General features: G+C 40.1%; 1 pseudogene; it reads left to right on the top strand.

Moving 5' to 3' along the window:
* Nucleotides 1-5593: 5593 nt before the first annotated feature.
* LOC135230444 (olfactory receptor 14L1-like) lies at nucleotides 5594-6644 on the top strand (annotated as a pseudogene).
* Nucleotides 6645-8457: the final 1813 nt, after the last annotated feature.

Raw genomic sequence — 8457 nt, 5'->3', positions numbered from 1 at the left:
CACTGGGATTAATCAAAGGCCTACTTTGCTAGTTGTCCTCAAAGGACATATTTGAAATATAAAGAACCTTGTCTCCAGAGGCTTTAGAAATATGAAAACTTTCTCTCACTATATCTTAGTTATTAACCACCATTTTACTACAGAGATTGTTAATCATAGCTAAATTGAAGCCAGATGGATTACCCACCAGGTTTATCTTTCCATGCCAGGAAGAAGTGGAAGATATTTGTAATTTTAATTTAAGAATTTAATCTACATTATGAGATCAAGACATTTTTAAAAATTTTATCTGACTTAAATTTTGAATCATAAAAAGAAAGAAGAGCTTGAAATTGTGAACCAACTGAAGTTGTTTAATGGCCAAGCTCAGCAGAAATCAGCCCAAACCATGCAGTAAGTTTTAGTTAAATAATATACCATAACTTTGGGAAATGAAACTGTAAAAATGTTATTTCATTGTTCGATCAAGAGATTGCACATACAGAATCACATATCATTGTCTGACAAAGTTTAAAGGAAAAGAACCATGGATAATTTAAAATCTGCACACAATTATTTCATTCGTGTGATAGTGGGCTTGGGATCTGGAAGTGAGCAAGTGTACACTTGGTCGTGAAGCTTCTCAGGCACAGGGATCCTGGGTCCAAAGGACCCGCTCTGCTCCGATGCTGCTTTCTTGGTGGTATGAGGTCCCCCTGTCTCTCTGCTCACTTCTCTCTTTTATATCTCAAAAAGACTGGCTTAAGATGCTATCTAATCTTGCAGATCTCATCAATATAACTGCCCCTAATCCATCTCATCTCTTCATAGTGATAAGATTTATAACATATAGGGAAATCATATAAAATGGTGGACAATCACACAATACTTGGACTCATGGCTCGGCTAAGTTGACAGATATTTTGGGGGGACACAATTCCATCCATGACAGTCGTCCAGAGTGGGGAGTGGTGAAAGGACAGTGCATCTACAATAGCTATGAGAAATGTTTTGGGCGTGCTGGAAACGTTTTGTGTCCTGATTGAGATGGCGGTTTTGTGGGCGTATACAACGCCTAACAACTCACTAAATTGTTCAATTTAAATTGATACAGTTTATTGTATACAAAATGTTGCTACATAAATTGATAAGGGGAAAATCTATTGGAGAGTTTGGCTTGACACACTATAGATGTCCCGGAGCTAAGCCCAGATGCCCTTTTACTACAATAAAAACACAAAAAATACCAGATGAAATAGGAGATAGGCCTTAGGAAAGACTTGAAATTGCTCAAAAAGTTTAGGCATCTGGAATACATGCTCTATATTCCATGTTTTATTTCAGTATTGAAGATAAACTCTGAAGACTAGGACTTAGAGCAAAAAGGTCAGATTGACCTGAATCAGCAGTCTATTTTCTAGGCAGTCCACACACATAACCTGATTATACCATGAATACTTTTGTCCAGCTGCCTTTTCCTGTGTGGTTCTCATTTACAAAATGCCAATCTAAACATTATCTGGCAAAATACTCCTCAGAGCTGTCTCAGGAAAAAACAACTTTCAGTGCCCTCAGTGAGACAGAGTCATAATATGGTGACACTTGTTGTAGGGAAAAAACATCACAAAGTTTAGTAAAGCAAAAAGAAAGTTTTATTCGGCATATATTCAAAAAGGCAAAAGTGGGAAGCAGACGAGCATTCTGTCAGAGCCATGTCTGCACAAGCCCAAGGAAATACTACAGAACAGACAAAAGTGGGAAAATGGACCAGAGTGCGGCTATAGCCACATCTGCCCAAGTCAAGGAAATATTACAGAATAAGCAAGAATGGGAAAACGAACAAGCATGCTGCTAGAGCCATGTCTGCCTGAGTGCAAGGAATGTTACAGAATCATCAGTATATACTCACATTACAAATGGGCAAAATCATTGAAAGCTTCACCTTTTCACAGTTTGGCTAAAAACTGTGACCCTACATCTTGAACTGTCTTTCTTAACAATCTTTGGTACAGGCTTCAGTAAGGACAGGGAGGAGGGTCTTCATTGGTCCAACAAATTTTCTATTCACTAAATGCTAATAGAAAAAGATAAGAGAGGAAACTCTTTCGTGTTCTGTTTGATTGGCTTATCTGGAAGATTCCCTAAAAGATATTTTCCAAGAATATCCTAGCTAATGTCTTTATGCCTCAGGGCCCAGTTATGAGTCCTCGTGAGTCCAGCTCCAGCTGGGTCACATTCCCTATGCTCAAGGACAGGGAATAATGACTCCAATATTATTTCCTAAATCAATCTAATATCTGACTTTAATCTGGATTTCTAGACTAACAGCTGTGTTTTTTGAGAAAAACATGTTTTTCCCTGGTGGTCAAAACCAGGATATGAAACTGGAACAGGCTGCTCAGCCCTATCCTGACCAGAACCTGCACCATTATTTTCCCTTCCGTAGCCTGTCTCTGTCTCCAGGTATGATTTTGCTGTTAGCTCCTCTAAAAGTTAAAAGTTAACCAATGTTTCCCCTAAGACCCTGGAAAAACAAGTGATACCGATCTAAGCCTGTCAAACAGGACGATGTTCACCAGGATGGCATCAGCCACTCCCTGGGCTGATGGGACAATGGCAGGAAAAGATCAACATGTTTGAGATGTGACCACTGAAACCACATGGGAAGAGAATGGACATTCTATAAGTTCCTAAAACCCATGCCCCATTTTCCCTATAAAACCCCAGTTTGCCTCCAGTTTCCTGAGACAGACAGGTTTAGGAGGAGATCATTCCCCCCGTCTCCATATATCGGCATATATAATAAAGCTCATGCTACCCACCTCCACCTCACCCTGTCTGAAGAATTGGCTGTTTGCGGCAGGTGGCTCTAACTCACGAAATTGCGGTAACAAAACCATATAATCGAGGGGCCTTAACCAAGTGACATTTTGCACCCCTCAAAATACTCAGGAAGAGTGTTGTCTGGGTGCTGTGGCCAACAAGATATTTTTGCAAGACAGACAAAGAAAATGCATGTAAGCTTCTTGTGACCGTGATCTAAGCATCCTGTGAAACTACCCATAATCACTAACTATACTATTAATAATCAGTGACCAACCAGAGTGTGATTATTACAATACTCATTGCTTTTCCTGTGATTGCCCTCCCTATGGTTTGATTCCTCTTTTCACCCCATAAGAATGCTTGTATGAGGAAACTGCCCCAGGACTACCTGGTTCCATTTTCAATGGGCTATGTAATTCCCCAATTGCAATTGTTTTAAACCCCTAATAAACCTGTTTTAACTTGAAACAGCAGTTAAGTTTTCTCTACAACAGAGCCTAACTCAGATATACCTTCTCCCAGCCTTCTATAACAACTGTGGGAAAATGAACTTGGTTTGGCCGTTTCTCTCTGATTTCTAAAAATAGCCCTTGGAATTTCTCAGCAATCCAAGGTGTCCTTGTCTTTCTAAAACAGCCAGGCAACACTTAAACATGTGTAAATGAATTGGGAGTTCCCAACTCAGCACCTTGGCAACAGACCTCTGGAAGATAGGGGGACATTATGAGGCTACACCCTATTCCCCCAAGCCCCCTGCCCTGAGGCCTGACGTTGGGCAGCAGGGCTAAAAAGATATTTTCTGGTTTGGTGCCAACATGTCTGACCACCCACTCTTCCAGTGATCAGGTGGGCATGCAGTGGGTCATGTAGGCTTTGATGGGTATAAAAATAGCTGGGGGAGGGACCTCAGAGTTCTTCATCAAGTATGTCAAGTGGAGACATGCATAGAAGAGTTCTCCCTTTCCATCCACCGAGTCACTTTCCAGAAGGCAGCTGGAACAGACTTGTGAAACTGTCCCTTTAGGAGTCCCTCAACTACGATTCTCCATAGAGCACTGATAGCAGAAGTTTTCAGGCTACCTAAATCAGCCTGCCTGGACTGGGGGAACAGCAGAAGGCAGGCCCCCTTAAGTCCCTCATCTAAAGTACAAAGTAGGGTATGCATAGAGGAGTCATCATCTCTGCCCAGAGAGTCTTCTCAAGTCAGGGGAATGCTCACATATGTATCTGTGTTTGTCGTGGTGTGCTATCTGCTTCTTTTGTAAGTAATAAAACTACTTGCAAAGTACTAACACTGTGGGAGCATCTAACGTGTTCAGGCTCAGATTGGAAGGAGTGATATTCACGGAGGAGTTACTACCAGTGTTTGACTCCCTTTTAGTAAGGACCGCCTGGCTATTTAGAAATCTGGGACAACCTATGTCTTGCAACAACACAAAGCAGGATCTCCTAGATGGAATCCAGTGGCACTAGTGGATTTATCACATCAGATTGCTGGTACTATTTTACTGTTTATTCTTCATCAGGTTGTGTAAGTTTTGAATTATTCTAGAACTGTTTCTTATGACATGCTCTACTCTCAGAGTTATCATTATTCCTGTTACAGAAAGTACTTAGTAAATGACTCTGGATTTTGTCCAGTAAGATTGTAAGTACTGTTACTGCAAATTGGGGATTTGAGCCGCCTGCCGCAAGCCAATAGTGAGACAGGAGGAGGTAAGCAGCAAGAGGGCTTTGCTGAACACCGTGTTCAAGAGACAGAGGGGGCAAAGTTTCCCCCAGATTCTGTCTGCCCCAAGAGGGCTACAAAAGGGTTTTATAGGGAGTGGTTCAGGGTTTAGAAATTCCCAGGAATGTTGATTCTTCTTTGAGGGGGACGTAATTACGAAGCGACTTATTGTTGATGTCTTGCAGGCCTCTTCAGGCCATCCTGGTTTCGGTCACTGGATGGGTCTGGATTTTGCTCAATTATCTCGGGTGCTGATGGTATCACCCATCGTTTTTGTCACCTCGGAGAGAAACATGGTTTAATGAACAACAAAAATCTTGATTACCTTGTTTTTCTACAGTGGAATTTGTTTTTCTACAATGTAACAATCGTGAGACAGATTCCAAAGCAAATAATCAACGTTTTCAAAGACTAAAGATTTTAGTCACAGCTTATACAGCTTAAACTAGAAAATATATGCTCTCTTATTTTAATACTAAAACACTACAGAAAATGTATTTTCTCTACTTCAGTACTATCTCTCTGAATAGTTATAGAATGAGATTTCTTTTCCAAATTGCTAACACCACTTTGCCTTTATTTTACTAAAATTAGAGGGAATGATGGCAAACTATTTTCAATGCTATACTTAAATACAGAATGGGCAAATAATAAGCTTCAAAATAAATATGCAAGTTAAATGGATGGGAATAATATTAATATTCACTTTTTCTCCAAGCATGTATGCAATCCTCTCTACTTTTATTACTACTATATCTTCTTCGTTGTTGATTACTTCATGGTTGTTATCACCCCTCTCTTTTATTTTGCATTTTAATTGTATCTCTTCTTCACACATTTGATGCCAAGGCATGTTTACTGAGAATATGCTCTGTAAAAAACACTACACTGTCATTGAGATTCAGGTTTAGAAACATTGCACTGATGTTTCATCTGAGTGATAGTTATCTAATTCTCATAGATTCAGTTGATTCAGAAACATAATTTTGAGTAGCCACATTTAACTAAACCAGAAAAACCAAACCCACTGCTGTCACATTTAACTAGATAATCTAATTTTCTTTCTACTCTATTATTTTTATAGGAAGAAATGGAATAACAACAAATGGCCTAAACAGAACTGAAGTTACAGAATTTCTCCTGACGGGATTTTCAGACTCCTTGAAGGTTCAGATCTTACATGCCGTTCTTTCCTTATTTGTTTACCTGGCAGCTCTCATGGGGAACCTTTTAATCATGCTTACTGCTCTGGATGCCCACCTCCAAACCCCGATGTATTTCTTTTTGAGAAACTTATCTTTCATAGATTTTTTCTACATCTCTGTCACAGTTCCCAAGTCCACCATCAATTCCTTGACCCATAATACCTCCATTTCTTTCTTTGGGTGTGCTGTACAAGCCTTCTTTTTTGTTGACTTGGCATCTACTGAGACAGCCATCCTTACAGTGATGTCCTATGACCGTTATATGGCCATCTGCCAGCCCTTACACTATGAGGTCATCATGAACCAAGGCATCTGTGTGAGGATGATGGTCATGTCATGGCTCAGTGGGATGATATGTGGGTTCATGCATGTGGCAGCAACATTCTCATTACCCTTCTGTGGGGCCAATGTAGTGCATCAATTTTTCTGTGATATCCCACAGCTCTTGAGCCTTTTAGATTCCAATGTAATCATTATTGAAATTGGAGTCATGGTTTTTATTACAAGTCTCGTAGTAGTCTGTTTTGTTTCCATTACTTTCTCTTATGTGTCTATTTTTTCTACCATCCTGAGGATTCCATCCAAGGAGGGTAGATCAAAATCATTTTCTACCTGAATTCCACATCTTTTGGTTTTAACACTCTTTATGATATCTGGTAGCATTGCGTATGTCAAGCCAATTTCAAATTCTCCCTCAACATTAGATCTTCTCCTGTCTGTGTTCTACACAGTCATACCCCCCACCCTGAATCCTATCATCTACAGTCTGAGGAACAAAGACATTAAGGAAGCCCTGAGAAGGCAGTATGGTATGCTTCATAGGTATTTTGACTAGAGACCACTCAGAACTCCGGAATTCTTTTCTAAACAATGTGTTAGCTTAATAAGCTTAGATTTTTCAATGATTGCTGTACTTTGTCTTGGTTCTTCCCTGAAATGCCGCTGTCCTCTAGGGATCGTCTCCATGTTGTTGTTGCCAGTTGCCGTCTAGTTGGCTCTGACTCATGGCGACCTTATGTTTAACAGAACTAAATCTTGTCCAGGCCTGTGCCATCCTCATGGTCATTGGTATGTTTGAGTCCATTGTTGTGGCTATCGTCTTAATCTATCTCATTGAGTGTTTCCCTCATTTTTGCTGACCTCAAGTTTACCAAACATGGCATCCTTTTCTAGAGATTGATCTTTCCTAAAGAGTTGTGTCACACACATGTGATTGCTATGTGTCATATTCAACTCAATGGCAAGGTTTGGATATGACACACAGATATGAAATAAATGAAACAAAGTTTATGCCCTTAGCTTAAATCCCAGCGGAGGCAGACAGAAATAAATACCAAACACAATAAAGTATGCAACCGTTTATTATGACACAAGGTAACTCTAGAGGCAGGAAGAGGATAGAGCAGAGTAAGAGTATTGAGAACGCTTCAGTAATATTACAAATTTAAAATGATGGTGAAGGTCGGCCTCATCGATACTGTAAAAGTTGAATGAAGATGTGCATGTGGGGAAGGAGATGATTGTGCATATATCAGAATGAGCCGTCCAGGGAGTGCTGGGCTTTCTCCCACCTCTCCAGCATGTTCAGGGAACAGAAAGATCCTTGTAGGTACGTGCAGCTGGAGTGGAGTAAGATAAGGAGAGGGTATTAGATGATAAAGTCGGAGAAAAAGTGGGTAAGATCATGTAGAGCTTTGAGGACAATATTAAGAGTCTTAACATTCACTTTGTATGGAGTTTCCTGGGACTCTTACAACAAAACGCCACAAAATGAATGCCTTTAAACAATAGAAATTTATTGCCCCATATTTGGAGGCTACTAATCCAAATACAATATGTTGGAGGGGGTCACATTTTCTCTAAAGACTCTAAGGGAAGATCCTTTCTTATTTCTCTCTGCTTCTGATAGCCCCAGGCATTCCTTGGCAGGCATCTCCACTTGGCCATCTCTCCTCTGGCTGTCTCTCTGTCCTTTTTTCCTCATTTCTAGGGCACCATTCAGGTCAGATTAGGGACTATCCTACTCCAGTAGGACTGATAGCTCTTCATAGATGCTTGTGGTATCTAAGGTTGCATGTCAACTTAGCTGCATTCCATTTCATTTTTGATGACTTACAATTTTACTACATTCTTAATTTGTAAATACCAATTTCTGATTATTAACGGATGTTTGAAGCTGTCTCTTCTCATTTTGAGACGTGCCATGTCAGCAAATGAAGGTCCCGAAAGCTTGACTTCATCCACGTCATTAAGGTCAACTTTATTTTGAGGAAGGAGCTCTTCCCCAGTCATATTTTGAGGGGGCTCATCATCTGGCACTATATCAGACAATGTCCCACTGCTCTTCATAAGATTTTCACTGGTCAATATTTTCAGAAGTAGATGCCAGGAACGTCTTCATAATCTGTCTTAGTCTGGAAGCTCCACTGAAACCTGTCCACAAAGGGTGACCCTGCTGGTATTAGAAATACCAGTGGCAAAGTTTCCAGCATCACAGCAACACACAAGTCACCGCAATATGACAAACTGACAGACATGAGGTGGTATATATATACATACAGATAGATATAGATATAGGTATATAGTTTTTTTATATAGTTATACATATTATAACTATATATTTAAAATGAATATATATATAGAGAGAGAGAGACAGAGATTTTGAGGAATTAGCTCATGCAGTTGTGGAGGTTGGCAAGTCCAAAATCTGTCGGTGAT

This window comes from Loxodonta africana, chromosome 2 (genome assembly GCF_030014295.1).
Source record: "Loxodonta africana isolate mLoxAfr1 chromosome 2, mLoxAfr1.hap2, whole genome shotgun sequence".
NCBI classification, from domain to species: domain Eukaryota; kingdom Metazoa; phylum Chordata; class Mammalia; order Proboscidea; family Elephantidae; genus Loxodonta; species Loxodonta africana.
The sequence above is the reverse complement of the archived record's forward strand: the minus strand, read 5'-3'. Positions and strand labels throughout refer to the sequence as shown.